Genomic DNA, 17,275 nt, shown 5'->3' on the forward strand with positions numbered 1-17,275 from the left:
ATGGTGTCAAAAAAACCAGTCCAGCAAAACTTGCCTTCCAAAAACCGTATAGCATTCCTTTCCTTCTGCGCCCTGCCGTGTGCCCGTACAGCGGTTTACAACCACATATGGGGTGTTTCTGTAAACTACAGAATCAGGGCCATAAATATTGAGTTTAGTTTGGCTGTTAACTCTTGCTTTGTAACCGGAAAAAAATTATTAAAATGGAAAATCTGCCAAAAAAGAAATTTTTTAATTGTATCCCTATTTTCCATTAATTCTTGTGGGACACCTAAAGGGTTAACAAAGTTTGTAAAATCAGTTTTGAATACCTTGAGGGGTGTAGTTTATAGAATGAGGATTTGGACCTTTCTGGACCTCTACGACAACCTTGATTTGAGACACTGACGTCAGGAGAGATGTTTCTCAGTTGCTAAGAACAGACACACACAAGTATTACTGAGAAACACTCTAACTTTATTATGCTATAGCTTGGCCTTATATAGGCAGTAGAAAAGTTTGCACAACAACAGCGTTAAGCCAATCATAAAGATAAACATTGGTGCTCATACAGATACTACTGGAACATCCTTTTATGGTATGAAATACATCACATATAAGAATGTACGCAGTTGTGCCAAATGACCCTGAATGAGACAAAAACATTTCCTAACTCACAGAGGGAGGGATGTGAAAGAGTGCGTGGGTGAGATATTATAACAATTCTGTACATGTAAGAGAAGACAAGATGGAGTCACATTTCTCTTCAATCCCCTCTTAGAACCAAATTTCTTAGATAATATGGTTCTTACCCTTGCCCTTTTCCCTGTATACCACCAGATATTTTCTATATCCTTCATGTGAGTTGTCTTCAGGATTAGGCAGCAGAGTCTCATAAAATGACATATTTGATACTCCTTTCATTATCAGTTTCCGTACACATGGTATGATACATGTTGCAACTAATGCTATTACTATAATAATTATCAGGGTAATGATTCCCAACTGTACAAGTGCCTGTTTCCAGGTAGTGAACCAGACAAAATACTGATCCCAAGGGTTATCGATACCTGAGTTTCTTTTAAGCTCAATTGATAAATCCTTGAGTTCCTTTATTGCCAGTGTGACCTTACCATTAGGGCTGGTGTTGTTGGGTATGAACGTGCAGCATGATGAGGGGTCTGTCAATACCTTACAGACACCACCTCTTTCTGCAAGTATCATATCGAGTACCATGCGGTTTTGAAATGTCATAATGGAATCCGCCTGTAACTGTTCTGCTACACCCTGTAACGCATGCCTGGTGTAGTTTGCAAACCTTTGTTGATTATAGTAAATATAGTTGATCCAGTCTACATTTTTGTTGATGGTTATGTGGGGAATTATGGATTCAAATCCTGCTGTCACCTGACCTCTGCCCTTGAATTCATCAGGGACCCCTCTTGGGACCCCGATTGCATCAATATACACGTGTGGGTCGAAGCTACCTTTTGGGAGGGCGCGACGGTTGTGTATATTGTGTATATGTGTGTTGGTGTCTTTTTTATTTTCAGTGAAGATGTGTATGTTCATGATGGCTTTAGCAAGGGCACATTCACCTTTCCAGGAACCCTCTAGTCTAGATCTTATCTTTCCATCCCCACAGATCCAATATACATCTCCAATCGAGTATACTTGATTCTGTGTGAGGGAGGTATCTGTTTCACTGTAAGCTGCACAGTATCATTCAGTGAAATTACCCAGGAATCTTCCTTGATCTCCCCCTCTGTGGCAGGTATAGTTACCAGGATAGATATGTATACCTGCACCAGGGCAGGGAGTTTTTATGAGGAGTGGGTATTTTTGCTTCCATTCTTCACATGCAGACTGGTTACTAGATGAATTTGAGAATAATTGCAAAATACATTCCTAGAGGGCAATATTAAGGGCACAGTACCTAGGTGAGGCTTAGCGGTCCCACATATATAGCAATTGCTTTTATTTACTGAAGCTGCATTGTACTTCATCCATTCTAACCATAGGTTGGCATCAGAGAACCCAGTTTCTGCTGCAAGAGCCTCCTCATATGTTGGGTCAGATATTGCTCTCATATTGTTAAAAGTTAAGATACAGGGTTTGAGGGGGTTTGTTTGTTTCTGAGGGTATGTCCATTCTTATAGTGGTTGCCGCATCTCGTGGAAGGACTGCACTTCATTATGCTGCATAAACAGAAGGAGTAAGTTGCAACGTGAGTACTAGAGGAATTGTACCAGAAGGTAGTGATTCCACCTTTCAGAGTTATAGCAACTTCAGCTTTTTTATCCCCCGGCAGAGTCATTAGTATCGTCAGTAATCCCACAGTCCAAGTGGACCATCTGTGCCATCTTCCAGAATTGAGGGTGTGCATCCTGGTGGAGGTCAGAGCTGTCTGCTCCAGTTAGTACCTGACTTTGTCCTTTTTCAAGGTCAGGACTGTCTGTCCCCGTTATTACCTCCTTTTGGGGTGTCTCCTTTACCATTTTCACTCTGGTGGCGTGGATCCAAGTAGGTGCTTCTTCTGTAAGTACTGCTGTGCGGGTCGCGGCTACCACTGTAGTCGGTGGTCCGTAGGTGAAGTCTCCTGTGAATTTTCCTTTCTTTAATTTCTTTATTAGCACGATATCTCCCACTTGGAATGGGTGAGTTGGTTTCTGTGGAAGACAAGGAGACTTACAAGCAACTTTTTCCTCAATTTCACTTAGGACTTTAATCAATCTGGTTACATTGGTGTTTGGATTGTTCCTCAAACATGTGATACACCTACCCACATAATCTGACACTAACTGTTTAATGCCTGTAATATAGAAATTCTGTGCTAGCAGCATGTTTGAATGCTGTTGTGTCCTACTCCATGAAAATGTGCAATGAACAGAGGGGAGCTGTGCTGTGGTATGCATGGTTCCCCCTCTTTGCAGATTAATCCTGTCCTAGGATTCTTCTGCAAGATTGGATAACACCAATCGGCCATTTCATCGTCAGTAGCTGAGGACTGGAGATCCACAAACATCTGAGTTAACTCAAGTGAAGGAGGTACTACGTTCACTATTTGCAATGTGGTCGGGGCCATCAGTGCAGCCTTCTTGGCCTCCACGTCTGCCAGGGCATTGCCTTGGGACACATGATCTTTACCACCAGTATGCGCCCTGCAGTGGACAGTTGCAGTCTGCGAGGGCAATCTTATGGCTTCTAAAAGTTGTATGACAAGTTGTGAATGTGAGATGTGCTTACCAACAGCTGCAATGAATAGTCTCCTTTGCCAAATGACCTTGTGGTCCCAGACCACTTCATGTGCGTACCTGCTGTCAATGTAAATAGTGGCTGGCTTGCCTTCATGTAGTATGCATGCTCTCGTGAGTGCAATTAATTCTGCTGCTTGTGCAGATTGGTATGTGATGGGTCTGGCTTCCAGGACATAATGTGTGTCATGTTGTATGGCATGTATACAATCATGTGCCTCTGTCAAGTGATCCTCAGGTCCTTTAAGTCCTAATAGGGTATTCAAGATAGGTGCTGGACCTGAGGTGTGTGTTGCGTATTTGATTTGGAGGGAGGGATTGCTGAGGAGTAGAATCTCATATACAGATAGTCTTTGTGCGGACATGTGCTGTGTGTGTATGCCTTTGAGAAGGCCTACTACATCATGTGTGGTGTACAGGATAGTCTCATGTCCCATTGTGAGTGGCGTTGCAAGCTCAACCATCATAGCAGAGGCTGCAAGAGATCTCAGACAGGCCGGCATTCCTTGGACGGATGCCAGAACCACCTTTGAGAAAAAGGCACAAGGACGTAACTTGCCTCCGTGATACTGTGTCAGCACACCTGCCATGGTTTTACAATTTTGTCGAGTATATACGTGGAATGTGAGTTTGTAGTCAGGGAGGCCCAAACCTGGACTTGTCATTAAAGAACATTTCAAATAATCAAATGCATTAAACATTTCCTCAGACCACCTGATGAGATCTGGCATGTCTGCCAGAGTGGCTTGTCTCAATACATTGTCATAGTAGGAGCAATCAGGAATCTATTGTCTGCAGTAGTTTATCATACCAAGGAAAGATAACATTTCTTTCTTGGTGTCCGGGGTGACCAGGCCCACAACAGACTGGACTCTTTCTGTGCTGATTCTCCTTTCTCCCTTTGTGAGAACAAAGCCCAAGTATTCAACATGCTTTTTACACTATTGCATTTTCTTGCGTGACACCTTGCTTCCACATTCAGACAACATTTCAACAAAGATAAACCATCTGTTACATTGGCCTCCTCAATGTCAACCGGGATAGAGAAGAAAGCATTTTTCAAGTCTATCACGCTGAAACAGGCAGCATCTGCAGTAAATGGCTGACAGCAACTGAGAAATGTCTCGGCTGTCTCTGTTTACTCACGTGTTGTCTCCTGAACTGTTCTAACCATGTGTGGGGGTCTGTATCTTCCTGATCTCAAAGCATCCTGCTGCCTCCTTCTCATATAAATGTTTCTCAAAGACTTGTATTTTATCTGAGGTCCATGAGAAAACATTCTGCTTTACAATCAACATGAGATTGGGAAGGAGAACTAGGCTGTCACTATTTGCAGCCTGCAGTCCCTGGTTGGGAGGGGGAAACTCACACTTAGATTTTCCTCCACCCACAGTAAGAAAATTCATCAAATGAGAGTGATGATATTACAGTGTGTCATGGAACCATGAACTAGACGTACAACAAGAGATAAGTGGAAAATAAGAAGGTTTTATTGAAGAGCAAGCCGTAGCAAAGTCCGAACGGATGGCTAAACCGAAGCAGGGTCTTGCGGAGACAGAGGTCAGGAACCAGAAGGGTAGTCAGACGAAGCCAGGAACAGGAACCAACGGGGTAGTCAGACGAAGCCGGAATCAGGAACCAACGGGGTAGTCAGACGAAGCCAGAATCAGGAACCAACTGGGTAGTCAGACGAAGCCGGAATCAGAAACCAACGGGGTAGTCAGACGAGGCCAGGATCAGGAACCAGAAGCAGCAGCAGTCTTGGAAGCATGTGAACACAGGAGGACCAAGCAAGGAACTGAAGCCACAGACCTATATATATGAGCTAGGCATCCAGCTCCTCCCAGTGGGAAGGAGGAGCCGCAGGGTGGGAGGCTACAAGAAAACCCAGAAACCAAGATGGCCGCCAGCACATGTCAAACGAAGGGAACAGCAAGGAGGTAAGACCATGACAGTACCTCCCCCTCAAGGGCCCCTCCTCCGCGGAGTACGGAACGGTTTCTGAGGGAAGCGTGCGTGGAAGGCTCGGAGCAAGACAGGAGCATGGACATCTGCGGAGGGAACCCAGGAACGCTCCTCTGGACCATAACCACGCCAATGGACCAAAAACTGCACCCGGCCGCGGACCAGGCGTGAGTCCAGGATATTGCTCACCTCATACTCCTCACGATTGCCCACTTGGACCGGACGAGGCCGAGGAATCGAGGAAGTGAAACGATTACACACCAGTGGCTTCAACAGGGAGACATGAAACACGTTGGAGATCCGCATGCCAGGAGGAAGCGCAAGGGCATAGGCTACCGGGTTTACCCTGCGAAGCACTCGGAAGGGACCAACAAAGCGAGGCGCCAGCTTGGGAGTGGGCACTCGAAGGTTGAGGTTGCGGGTGGACAACCATACGCGGTCTCCGACCTGGTAGGAAGGAGCGGGCGCTCGTCTGCGATCAGCCTGGAGTTTCTGGCGCTGCGCAGAGACCTCAAGGGACCTCTGGATCTGTACCCAAGAAGCACGTAGGACGGAAAGGTGATCCTCCACAGCCGGAATATCCTGGGGAGAGAATACCTCCGGTAACACGGCAGGTTGGAACCCATAATTGGCCATGAAGGGAGACGTCCCAGAGGAAGAGTTCACCGCCGTGTTCCTGGCAAACTCAGCCCAAGGCAGGAGGTCAACCCAATTGTCTTGGTGATCGGAGACATAGCAACGAAGGAATTGCTCCAAGGCCTGATTGGATCGTTCTGCGGCCCCATTGGACTGAGGGTGGTAGGCCGAGGAGAAAGAGAGATGAATCCCCAACTGGGAGCAAAAGGCGCGCCAGAACCTGGACACAAACTGACTCCCCCGATCCGACACAATCTCCTTGGGCAAACCGTGCAACCGGAAGACCTCCCTGGCAAAAATCGAGGCCAACTCTTGTGCAGAGGGTAACTTCTTGAGAGGAACACAGTGGCACATTTTGGAAAACCGATCCACAATCATGAGAATGACCGTATGGCCTCGGGATGCAGGGAGGTCCACAATGAAATCCATCCCCAGGTGTGACCATGGACGCTCCCCGGTGGCTATGGGTTGCAAAAGGCCCAACGGAAGGTGCCGAGGGGACTTACTCTGGGCACAAACGGAGCATGCCGCTACATATGCGGCGATGTCGGAACGTAGAGAAGGCCACCAGAACAGACGTGAAACCGCCCAGGACAGCTGATTCTTTCCAGGGTGCCCCGCGGCCTTGGAGTTATGGTAGGTTCGCAACAACCGAGTGCGCAACTCCTCAGGCACCAAACATCTGCCGTTGGGTCTCCCAGAGGGAGCACCAGATTGAGCCGCCAAAATCTGCTCACCCAGAGGAGAAGTCAGGCTGGTGCGAATAGCGGCCAGGATCTGATTCGGGGGTATGACCGTAGTCGGAATCGACTCCTCCCCGGACAGCTCGGAGTACTGCCGTGATAAGGCATCCGCTCTGATGTTCTTGGAGCCGGGTAGGTAGGAGACCACGTAATTAAAACGTGACAAGAACAGAGCCCATCTGGCCTGACGTGGTGTCAATCTCTTGGCCTCAGAGAGGTAGGTCAGATTCTTGTGGTCCGTCAGGATGAGAACCGGAACCACCGAGCCCTCGAGCAAGTGCCTCCATTCTTTAAGGGCCTGCACGATGGCCAATAACTCCCTGTCACCAATCTGATAGTTGCACTCCGCGGAAGACAGTTTCCGGGAGTAAAACCCACAAGGAAGCAGAGGACCCTCTGGTGTTCGACGCTGAGACAGGAGGGCGCCTACTCCCGTCTCAGACGCGTCCACCTCGAGGACAAAAGGCAACCCAGGGTTGGGATGCGACAGAATCGGAGCCGACACAAAGGCGGACTTTAGAGCCTCAAAAGCTCGGATGGCCTCGAGCGGCCAGACCTGAGGATTACTGCCCTTCCTGGTCAGATCCGTGAGAGGCTTGGCTAGCATGGAAAAGTCCCTGATGAACTTCCGATAATAATTGGCGAAGCCCAAAAAGCGCTGCAGGGCACGAAGCCCACTGGGCTGGGGCCACTGTAAGACAGCCGAAACCTTCTCAGGATCCATGGAGAACCCCTCAGCGGAAATGATGTAACCTAAGAAGGTTACCTGGGATCGGTGAAATTCGCATTTCTCAAGCTTACCGAACAGCTTGTTCTCTCGTAAGCGTTGCAACACTCGTCTGACATCCAGAATGTGGGCCTCCATGGATGCAGAATATACCAAGATGTCATCCAAATAGACCACCACACACTGCTGCAACAGGTCACGGAAAACATCGTTGATGAATTCCTGGAAGACTGCGGGCGCATTGCACAACCCAAAGGGCATAACCAAGGATTCATAATGACCGGTCCTGGTGTTAAACGCGGTCTTCCACTCATCGCCCGCCTTGATCCTTACCAGGTTATATGCCGCCCTCAGGTCGAGTTTGGTAAAGACCGTGGCCCCTTTGAGGCGATCGAACAGCTCGGAAATCAAGGGTATAGGGTAAGCGTTCTTGATCGTGATGCGATTGAGACCCCTGTAATCGATGCAAGGCCTCAACTCGCCGCCCTTCTTTTTCACAAAGAAAAATCCAGCCCCTGCCGGGGACGAGGATTTGCGAATGTGTCCGCGTGAAAGCGCCTCCCTCACGTACTCCTCCATGGCCTCATTCTCCGCTACCGACAGTGGATAGACTTTGCCACGAGGAGGAACGGCACCGGATTGTAACTCTATGGCACAATCGTATGGGCGGTGCGGAGGTAGGGCAACCGCGCGCACCTTATCGAATACATCCCGGTACTCTTCGTATTCAGGAGGCAACAGAGAGTCCGAGGAAGTACACAGCAACTTGACAGGCCCATGGATGCAACTAGCCCCACACTGCGGTGACCACGAGAGGATCTCGACCGATCTCCAATCGAAAGTCGGATTATGCTTCTGGAGCCAGGGGTACCCCAAGACCACCGAGTAGTGTGGAGACGAAATAACCTGGAGACAGACCGACTCTCTGTGAACGGCACCAATGGCCATCCCCACTGGAAGGGTCTCATGAGTCACGTGTGGCGGCAGAAGGGGTCTGCCGTCTATCGCCTCAAGAGCCAGTGGGGAACCTCGAGGCTGCAGAGGAATGGAATTGGCGGCAACGAACACTCTATCAATGAACAAACCACCAGCACCAGAGTCCACCAACGCCTGGGTCGTCACCGAGCCCCCGACCCAGGAGAGGACAACCGTGATCAGTGGTTTGTCAACACGGGAAACCGGGGACGAGGAGACTCCACCCAAGATCTGCCCCCGACAGGACCTCAGGTGCGAGCGTTCTCCCGGACGGTTCGGACATGCCAACCGAAAATGCCCACCGAGACCACAGTACATGCATCGGCCCTCGCGTCTCCGGAGTACCCTCTCCCCCTCAGACAGGCGAGCAAACCCCCGCTGCATGGGTTCACCCCCAGACAAGTCATCCCCAGGAGGCGTGGGAGGAGAGGGAGGCACGGGTGGGACAGCAAACGTAGGCGCCAATCTGTTAGGAGACCTCCGCAGGCTCTCCTTAAAGGAAGGTCTCTCCCTGAGTCTGGTGTCAATCAAAATCAGGAAAGAAATAAGAGACTCGAGCTCCACTGGTAGGTCCTTAGCTGCAACCTCATCCTTCAAGGCATCCGAGAGACCATGAGAGAAAGCAGCGACCAGAGCCTCATTATTCCAGCCCACCTCTGCTGCCAGGGTACGAAACTCGATGGCGTATTCAGCTACGGATCGTGAACCCTGTCTGATGGACATAAGGAGCTTCGCAGCAGAGGCAGCACGAGCCGGCACATCGAATACCTTCCGAAGAGAAGCAACAAAACCGGAAAACTCGGCAACCACCGGATTGTTGTTCTCCCATAAAGGGCTGGCCCAGGCCAAGGCCTTGTCCGAGAGCAGCGAGATCAAGAAGCCCACCCTTGATCTCTCAGTAGGAAAGGCATGTGGCAGCAACTCGAAGTAAATGCCCACCTGGTTAAGGAAACCTCGGCACTGAGTTGGCTCTCCCCCAAAGCGCTGTGGAAGGGGGGCAGAACCGGTCATACCCTGAAACACCACAGGCGCAGCAACAGGTGTCAGGGTAGACTCTGGCGCAACAACCGGAGCGGCAGTAGGAGCGGGCCCAGGAGCGACAACCGACCCATCGGCAACGGAAGCTAAATGAGCCGTGCGTTCAAGCAGGGTTTGCAACGCCACAGCGAACCGACCCAACAGGTGATCCTGCTGATCAAGTCTGGCAACCAGCGTAGGTAGCGAGGGTGGCCCTGTACCGTCAGAATTCATGGCTTGGTCCTAATGTCATGGAACCATGAACTAGACGTACAACAAGAGATAAGTGGAAAATAAGAAGGTTTTATTGAAGAGCAAGCCGTAGCAAAGTCCGAACGGATGGCTAAACCGAAGCAGGGTCTTGCGGAGACAGAGGTCAGGAACCAGAAGGGTAGTCAGACGAAGCCAGGAACAGGAACCAACGGGGTAGTCAGACGAAGCCGGAATCAGGAACCAACGGGGTAGTCAGACGAAGCCGGAATCAGGAACCAACGGGGTAGTCAGACGAAGCCGGAATCAGAAACCAACGGGGTAGTCAGACGAGGCCAGGATCAGGAACCAGAAGCAGCAGCAGTCTTGGAAGCATGTGAACACAGGAGGACCAAGCAAGGAACTGAAGCCACAGACCTATATATATGAGCTAGGCATCCAGCTCCTCCCAGTGGGAAGGAGGAGCCGCAGGGTGGGAGGCTACAAGAAAACCCAGAAACCAAGATGGCCGCCAGCACATGTCAAACGAAGGGAACAGCAAGGAGGTAAGACCATGACACAGTGAGATATGTTCTTACACTTACCACCAGAACAATAGCTCTCACACAAACAAATGAATCTTAACACTCTATGTATCTTATACTCTAAATATAGGTATGCGTCAAACCAATGTAGGTCAGTCTCCCTGTGACTGTTCTCTTATATGTACCCCTGGTACTAAAAAAATCTCTCTGTCGACAGTTAGATAAAGTAAATAGATCTCCCGGAGATCCTATGGTGTGTCCCTGACACAAACCAACTTACGGATAGATCTCCCTGAGACTCTATGCCGTGCGTGGCACTCCAAGTGCCGGCGTTATTCATGAAAGTACTCCAAGTACTTATTATAAACTCCCGGAGTCTATTTTTAAGGCCTAACAATGTATCCCGGATATATAAAAAAAACCTCACAAGTAGAAATGTGGCCAGTGCCCTCGGACCCGGCAGTGGACAAAAGGGATGTCTCTCTTACCGGACAAGAGGATGGCCTTCTCTATCCCGGACGAGCCCGGGGGGGATGTGAAGTGCGTGGGTGAGATATTATAACAATTCTGTACATGTAAGAGAAGACAAGATGGAGTCAGATTTCTCTTCAGTTTCTATTATGTAAGCCTTGCAAAGTGACTTCAGACCTGTACTGGTCCCTAAAAATTGGGTTTTTGAAAATTTCTGAGAAATTTCAAGATTTGCTTCTAAACTTCTAAGCCTTGTAACATCCCCCAAAAATTAAATATCATTCCCCAAATGATTCAAACATGAAGTATATATATAGGGAATGTAAAGTAATAACTATTTTTGGAGGTACTACTATGTATTATAGAAGTAGAGAAATTGAAACTTAGAAATTTGCCATTTTTTATACGTTTTTGGTAAATTTGGTATTCTTTTACAAATATAAATGATTTTTTTTAACTTCATTTTACCAGTGTCATGAAGTACAATATGTGACGAAAAAACAATCTCAGAATGGTCTGGATAAGTCAAAGCGTTTTAAAGTTATCAGCACTTAAAGTGACACTGGTCAGATTTGCAAAAAAATGGCCTGGTCCCTAAGGTGAAATAGGGCTGAGTCCTTAAGGGGTTAAAGATTTCTTTTCCCAAAATGGCTGTATTTCAAATGCCTGACTTAAACCCCTGTATGTAAAGGGTGTATCTCACACGGCCTGACCCACTGTAGGCCTGAATTAAAGATTTATTTGCCCAAAATGGCGTATTTCCAATGCCTGAATCAAACCCCTGTATGTAAAGGGTGTATCTCACACGGCCTGACCCGCTGTAGGCCTGAATTAAAGATTTCTTTGCCCAAAATGGCTGTATTTCAAATGCCTGAATCAAACCCCTATATGTAAAGGGTGTATCTCACACGGCCTGAACCACTGTAGGCCTGTATTAAAGATTTCTTTGCCCAAAATCGCTGTATTTCAAATGCCTGAATAAAACCCCTGTATGTATAGGGTGTATCTCACATGGCCTGCACCACTGTGGGCCTGAATTAAAGCTTTCTTTGCCCAAAATGGCTGTATTTCAAGTGCATGCATCAAACCCCTGTATGTAAAGGTTGAATCTCACACGGCCTGAACCACTGTAGGCCTGAATTAAAGATTTATTTGCCCAAAATGGCTGCATTTCAAATGCCTGAATGTAACCCCTGTATGTATAGGGTGTATCTCACACGGCCTGAACCACTGTAGGCCTGAATTAAATATTGGTGCACCAAATGGCGGTATTTCAAATCTCTGAATCTAACCCAAATGTATTAAGGGTTTATCTCATAATGACATATGCAGTAAGGCTGCCAAATAAACTTTTTTTTTCCCAAACAGGTGTTTGTTTAATAACTCAATATGGCAGCAGTATCTAACCCAGGAATTTCAAACGTGCTTATGCTGCAAGGCCTGAAATATTGTGTATTTTGCCCCAAAAAGGGTGTTTTATTAATGAAAGAATGTAAGCCCTGTATATACAGCGTGTATCTCACACGGCCTGACCCACTGTAGGCCTGAATTATAGATTTCTTTGCCCAAAATGGCTGTATTTCAAATGCCTGAATCAAACCCCTGTATGTAAAGAGTGTATCTCACACGACTTGAACCAGTGTAGGCCTGAATTAAATATTGGTGCACCAAATGGCAGTATTTCAAATCTCTGAATGTAACCCAAATGTATTAAGGGTTTATCTCACAATGACAAAGGCTGCCAACAATTTTTTTTTGCCCAAACGAGTGTTTGTTTAACAACTCAGTTTGACAGACAGCAGTATATAAGCCTGTAATTTTACATGTGCTCATGCTGCAAGACCTGAAAATAGTGTGTTTTGGCAAAAAAAGTGTGTTTTTAAAACCCCAGAAAATGATGGGTGTATTTCTAGCTTAAATTGCACACTGACTAATCCAGATGTTGTATATTGCCAAAAAAGTGTTGTTGTTTTTTGTAACAGTATATGAAAGCCGTATATATTAAACTTGAATTTAACACTTGCTGATCAGGAAAATACAGTTTTTTGGCAAAAAAGTGTGTTTTTAAATCCCCAGAAAATGATGGGTGTATTTCTAGCTTAAATTGCACACTGACTAATCCAGATGTTGTATATTGCCCAAAAAAATTGTGATTCTTAATGTCCCAAAAGCTCAGATGCAATGCTGGGTCACTGAGCTTGCATAAAATGGCCGCCGCCCACCTAACTGACTTATTAAAGTAATTATTTTTTGGTCACTGGGCTCGGGGCAGGATAAAAAAATTGTGCCCTGCACCCACAAAACACAATGTATGTAGATCGCTGAGTTAGATTCTGATTTTGAGCAAAGAGTCTCTCCTATTCTTTCCCTGAAATCACCAGCAGCATCCTCTCCCTACACTAAGCACAGCAGAGTGATGTGCAGCGCTACTTGACTCCAGCTTAAATAGAGGCTGGGTCACATGCTGCACTGGCCAATCACAGCCATGCCATTAGTAAGCATGGCTGTGATGGCTTCTAAGGTCAGACAATTAACCGCTTGTTGATTGGCTGCTCTGCAGCCTTTCAAAAAGCACCAAGAAAACGCCGAACACCTAACCCAAACTTTTACTGAAATGTTCGGGTTCGGGTCCGGGGTCCAAAAATCCTAAAGTTCGGTACGAACCCGAACTTTACAGTTCGCTCAACCCTACTCAGGTGTTCCAATAAGCCTTAGAGCTTTCCTGCCATTCATCAGCGCAGGGGGCACTATGAATAGCACAGGTAACGCATTGAATGCAGGCAGGCTATTATAGGTAAATGATAAAGAACATGGATGATACACTGTATTGGCATTCAGGTAAATTGCCATGTTGCCACTTTGCGATTAATAAGTGGGTTGTAGTTTGGACACTTGGTCACCAAAAGGTTCCCCATCACTGGTTCTAGACTCTATAGAACTGGTACATGATCTAACTTCTTTCTTCAGAGGTTAGAAATGAACCTGTTTTCTGCCATTTTCCATTGCGTAGAGCTCAGTCAGCACTTGCACCAGTTTCTAGTGGGGTCAGTCTGTTTATAAATGCAGCTGCACAGATGCTATAGATACACAGTTCATGTGCTATTGTGCAGCACTATACAAAATGATGGAGATGAAATATATTTCTTTGCAGTAGAATAAACACCAAACTGATATGAAATGTCCCTTTTCTATAAAGGCTATTCTATTTAGAAATGCAATGCAGTGGCATGGTTATAGCAAGTGAAGCACTGCCGTGTTCAGTGTCCTTTCTACTGCTCTTTAGTGTCTATGCCTTTTTGTCACAATCTCTTGTGGCTGGCTTGTGATCTGCTAAGGCCAGCCAGGGCCATATATACAGCTTTTTTATATTGCCCTAGGCACTTAGCGTTGAAGGAGATTTCCACCTTTTAAACTGGGTCACTTAAAGCTTGGGGGACACGTCACCATCGGCAGTTATTTGCTGCAGTGGCAAACGTGACTCCTGTTCATGCCGAAAGTTGACCATGAGGGTATTTATTTCCACATTATTGCTATAAATTAGAAATAAATATTATTTATGTCATTGTCATGTGACTTGCAGACTCCTCCCTCCTCCCATTGCTAGCATGGTTCTATGCTGGAGGTAACTGGTGAGTTGTCTGTGAGTCGGACCCCACTGGCCCCTGGTATTGCCCACACTGCTCAGGTAGGTGAGTGTTAGGACCCGAGCTACTTGAGAAACCTTGGAGCGGTGCTCGGGCTCAGACATGTCCTCCTAGTAGGATTTGTTGGCTAATCTCTAAATTTTATCATCAGTTTGAGGGTTTAGTAAGACCGCAGAGTGCACCTGTCTTTCCTATTATTTTATTGTTATATTGATTATCACATCCACATAATTGCTATCTTCTGTAGGGGGTCTATTGTGGTAGTTTTGGTCCACTGCGGGCATCCTCCACTGTATGCATTTTTGCTGGGGATTGCCATTAGAAACGGGCCACAAGTGCAGGATTTGCTCTCCTGTTTATATATGCACAACTGCATGTGGGTTTGAGCACTTCCTGTCTGTTTAATACCACACCATTTTTTTCAGTTTTTTTGCATATAGAGATACCTGGAGGTGTATAAACTCCAATTTAAATGAGCCTGTTTTCCATCCACAGGCTACATTTAGGTGCAACTGCAAGGCCTAGGCCATATCAGCCAGTCTTGAGTGGGACTCGCAGACTCCTCTATCCTCCCATTGCTAGCATGGTTACATGCTGGAGGTAACTGGTGAGTTGTCTGTGAGTTGGACCTCACGCTCCTGCAATTCGCCCACTGGCCCCTTGTATTGCTCATATGGCTCAGGTAGATGAGTGTTAGGACCCAAGCTACTTGAGAAACCTTGGCGCGGTGCTCGGGTTCAGACATGTCCTCCTAGTAGGATGTATCGGATAATCTATCAATTTTATCATCAGTTTAAGGGTTTAGTAAGTCCGCAGAGTGCACCTGTCTTTGCTATTATTTTATTATTATATAGATTATCACATACACATAATTGCTATCTTGTGTAGGATGTCTATTGTAGTACTTGTGGTCTGCTGCAGGCATCCTCCACTGTATGCATTTTTGCTGGGGATCGCCATTAGCAACGGGCCACAAGTGCAGGATTTGCTCCCCTGTTTCTATATGCACAACTGAATATGGCTTTAAGCATGTCCTGCCTGTTTAATACCACACCATTCTTTTCATAATAAATAAACAAACAAATAAATAAATAAATAATCAGCTTACTCCGTATATTACATCCATAACAGTAAAGAGATATATTTAAAAGTAATGAGAAATAACAAATAATAAGATACAAAATAAAAATAGAGAGATAAATGATGAATAATAAATATTAAATAGTATATGGACCACATTACAATAAACATGAGGTAAATTCGAAACTGGATACTGCTATGGGACTTATTTATGTCCCTGATTTCCTTATTTGTATATTACAAACTGATTTATACTAGATAAAAGAGGAGGTTTATTATACTGTATATAATTAATTATTAGATGACCATACAATTGATGAGTATAAAAATTATACTCCCCTATATCCTAAACTAAATATAATTAATAATAATAATTACAGTAGATTGAGAGATGGGGGCCGATGTGGAAGAGGAGGTTGGGACACTGGTAAACAGCCTGGCCTTGACCATCACCCACCCCATTGAGTAAAACATACATTACAAAAAAACAAATAATTCTATCTCCACATTAAGGCCAGTGGGGCCTAATGTATCGAATTCACAAATCTTTCTTGCCTCTGCTCTGGACATTTTTGCAACAGAATTCCCCCCTCACTACGGTGTTCTAATTTTCTCTAGGGCCGCAAACGGTCTTGATTATGGAATAGTTTGTAATGTTGTGAGACCGAGTGATTTTCAAACCCTTTTTTGATATTGTTAATATGTTTGGCTATACGCTTTTTCAATGTTCTTTTCGTACGTACGTCCAATGTACTGCTTTCTACATGGGCATTCCAAAATATAAATCACTTCGGTCGTATTGCATGACAAACTATCCTTAATTTTATAAATTTTTCGGGAAATTGGTGATTGTACAATTGTTGCAGATTCCACACCTGTGAAAACCTTTTGACAAAAGCCAATTTGAATTGCTCTTCTAATGTTGTTCTTTTCCTTATAGATGGTGCAACCAATAGACCCAGATTCGGTGCCCTAGTGTATGTTATAAGGGGTTTAGGGGCCAGTAGAGGACCTGCAACCTTGTCCTTCAATAGGTGATGTCAATGTTTATTTACACTCACCTAAAGAATTATTAGGAACACCTGTTCTATTTCTCATTAATGCGATTATCTAGTCAACCAATCAGATGGCAGTTGCTTCATTGCATGTAGGGTTGTGGTCCTGGTCAAGACAATCTCCTGAACTCCAAACTGAATGTCAGAATGGGAAAGAAAGGTGGGCTACAACAGCAGAAGACCCCTCCGGGTACCACTCATCTCCACTACAAATAGGAAAAAGAGGCTACAATTTGCATGAGCTCACCAAATAGTAGAGTCCGAATTTGGCATAAACAGAATGAGAACATGTATCCATCATGCCTTGTTACCACTGTGCAGGCTGGTGGTGGTGGTGTAATGGTGTGGGGGATGTTTTCTGGGCACACTTTAGGCCCCTCAGTGCCAATTGGCCATTGTTTAAATGCCACGGGCTACCTGAGCATTGTTTCTGACAATGTCCATCCCTTCATGACCACAATGTACCCATCCTCTGATGGCTACTTCCAGCAGGATAATGCACCATGTCACAAAGCTCGAATCATTTCAAATTGGTTTCTTGAACATGACAATGAGTTCACTGTACTAAAATGGCCCCCACAGTCACCAGATCTCTACCCAATAGAGCATCTTTGGGATGTGGTGGAACGGGAGCTTCGTTCCCTGGATGTGCATCCCTCAAATCTCCATCAACTGCAAGATGCTATCCTATCAATATGGGCCAACATTTCTAAAGAATGCTATCAGCACCTTGTTGAATCAATGGCACGTAGAATTAAGTCAGTTCTGAAGGCAAAAGGGGGTCCAACACTGTATTAGTATGGTGTTCCTAATAATTCTTTAGGTGAGTGTATAATCCTTTCTATTATTTTATATTGTGCATGAAATGGAAGTATAATTCTTAGGTCACTATCTTGTGTGATAACCTTTTCTTTAGTTTTGAAGATGGAGTCTGTTTCACTACCAGTTGTAATAACCTATCGATGTATTGTGATAGATTTGAAGTAATAGACCCT

The 17,275-nt window shown here is 45.8% G+C and overlaps 1 long non-coding RNA gene across 1 annotated transcript in view; it reads right to left on the reverse strand.

Moving 5' to 3' along the window:
- Nucleotides 1-2,412: 2,412 nt before the first annotated feature.
- The window catches only part of LOC122939642, a 128,802-nt gene continuing 113,939 nt past the window's right edge, over nucleotides 2,413-17,275 (reverse strand). The window contains exon 3 of the long non-coding RNA XR_006390131.1: nucleotides 2,413-2,648. This is a non-coding gene — a long non-coding RNA (uncharacterized LOC122939642). The remainder of the gene's footprint in view (nucleotides 2,649-17,275) is intronic.

This window comes from Bufo gargarizans, chromosome 5 (genome assembly GCF_014858855.1).
Source record: "Bufo gargarizans isolate SCDJY-AF-19 chromosome 5, ASM1485885v1, whole genome shotgun sequence".
Taxonomy (NCBI): domain Eukaryota; kingdom Metazoa; phylum Chordata; class Amphibia; order Anura; family Bufonidae; genus Bufo; species Bufo gargarizans.